Source organism: Osmerus eperlanus, unplaced genomic scaffold (genome assembly GCF_963692335.1).
Source record: "Osmerus eperlanus unplaced genomic scaffold, fOsmEpe2.1 SCAFFOLD_160, whole genome shotgun sequence".
NCBI lineage: Eukaryota > Metazoa > Chordata > Actinopteri > Osmeriformes > Osmeridae > Osmerus > Osmerus eperlanus.
The window spans coordinates 45,001-47,500 of record NW_026911659.1 but is presented as its reverse complement, the minus strand read 5'-3'; positions in this window follow the sequence as shown (position 1 = coordinate 47,500).

Below are 2,500 nucleotides of genomic sequence, written 5' to 3'. Positions count from 1 at the left end.
CAAAAAAAGGGCCCCCATCGGCCCCCCGGGTGGTGCCGGGGTCGGGGGGCATGATTCTGGGGCGCCCCGGAGCCAAGTAGGCGCCTGGAGGAAAGCGAAAAAAAACTTTAACTTTTTTTGACCACCAGGGGTGGGGGGGTCTCGTGCCCCATCGGGTGCCCGCCCCGAGTGCCTCTCATGGCGGATACGTTTTCACCCGCGAGCGGGAGACACATGTGGTGCACATGGTTCATTGGGCTTGTGTGGTATGGGCAAAACCACTGTAAAGTCATACTGCCATTGACTTCCATTCATTTTCCCAGGATGACTTATATACTCTATGGTAGCTGTCTGGTGGACTGGGGGTCGCGACAATGTTACGCTTGTAAATCAGAAGCTGGGAAATGCATTGGGAAGCTGGGAAAACCGTTTTTCGAGCTCATTTTCGGTTCCGCCGAACGGATTTTGATCAAAATAGGCTCATTCGAAAGGTATTAACCGGGGGCACACGGAAAACCGGGACTTATAACGCGCACGTGCGCGTGCGCGAAACCGGAAGCGAAAGAAAACTTCAAACGGAGCTACAACCGTGAACGGAGCTGAAACCGGCGAAAAATTTCAACGCACGCCGTCGCGCCCCACTCCAACTTAAATAACAAAACTGTCCCTATCGAAATCGGTTGGATAAAACGGAAACGGGAAGCGAAAGAAAACGTTAAACGTCTACACCGAAATGGCCATAGTCAGTTCCAATGAAAAAACAACTCTCACGTGTGTGCCCCACTCTAAAGCAGTGTATAAAACTATCCCCAGCGAAATCAGAGCTACACAACGAAAACGGGAAGCCAAACAAAACTTTAAACAGAGCTACCGAATTGGATATCATCAATCCTGGGAAAATAACCACACACACCGCTGCCCCCCGTGCCAACTTGAATTTAGAAACCGTCCCCAGCGAAATCCCACGTTCGGGCGCAAAACTGCACGTTTGGAGCCACATTTTGTCTGAAGCTGGAAACCTGCATTCAAAGCTGGGAAAAGGTGCTCATTGACAGGCATCTCCACTTCGGGACCTCGTAGCACCTTCACCCGGGTGGCGTTGGAAAGGTCTGGGCGAGGGGGACACGGGGAGGTCAGGCTCGCCACGCGCACGCGCTTCCCCGCGAAACGGGAGCCCAAACAAAACTTTAAACGGACCCACCGAATTGGGGATCATCAATCCTGGGAAAATAACCACACACACCGCTGCCCCCCCGTGCCAACTTGAATTTAGAAACCGTCCCCAGCGAAATCCCACGTTCGGGCGCAAAACTGCACGTTTGGAGCCACATTTTGTCTGAAGCTGGAAACCTGCATTCAAAGCTGGGAAAAGGTGCTCATTGACAGGCATCTCCACTTCGGGACCTCGTAGCACCTTCACCCGGGTGGCGTTGGAAAGGTCTGGGCGAGGGGGACACGGGGAGGTCAGGCTCGCCACGCGCACGCGCTTCCCCGCGAAACGGGAGCCCAAACAAAACTTTAAACGGACCCACCGAGCTGGGGATCATCAATCCTGGGAAAATAACCGCGCACACCGCTGCCCCCCGTGCCAACTTGAATTTAGAAACCGTCCCCAGCGAAATCCCACGTTCGGGCGAATAACTGTGAATTTTAAGCCCCCGTTTCTCTCAAGCTGGAAACGTGCATTCAAAGCTGGGAACAAGGGCTTCATGTACAGGCATCCCCACTTAGGAACCTCGTAGCACCTTCACCCAGGGCTCGTTGGATAGGTATGCCCGAGGGGAACACGGGCACATCGAGACCCGCGGCCGCACGCGCATTTCCCCGACGCTGCGAGCGAAACAACATTTCAAACACGCCTACCGAAATGGGGACACTTTTTTCGGGGAAAATAACCGCACACACCGCTGCCCCTTGCCCTCACTTGAAGAACAAAACCATCCCCAGCAAAATCACACTTTCGGGCGCCAAACGGTGCATTTCACACCCACAAAATACTCAACAAGTCAAACACACTCTCACACTGCAAAATTTGGGAGCCCCGGGGAACAACACTACACTCTTGGCCTCCCCGGGGAACAGCACTCCCAGGGCGGCAAGCACACCTCCGGGGAGGACCCCCCTGCACTACCTGATCACCGTGGGGCCCTGTGCACCCACTCTTAAGCACCCCCCCTGTGTTAAAACCAAAATAACCCCACTTTAAGAAGTACGTGCCCCTGGGCATCCCCTGCTTACAGTGCCCGTGCCCCTGGGCATCCCCTGTTTACAGTGCCCGTGCCCCTGGGCATCCTCCCATTGACTCCCACTCAAAATGGACTTAGGTTTTGGACGCTAAAGTGCCTGTGATGCAGTGCCCCTGGGCATCCTCCCATTGACTCCCACTCAAAATGGACTTAGGTTTTGGAGGCTAAAGTGCCTGTGATGCAGTGCCCCTGGGCATCCTCCCATTGACTCCCACTCAAATTGGACTTAGGTTTTGGAGGCTAAAGTGCCAGTGATGCAGTGCCCCTGGGAGTCC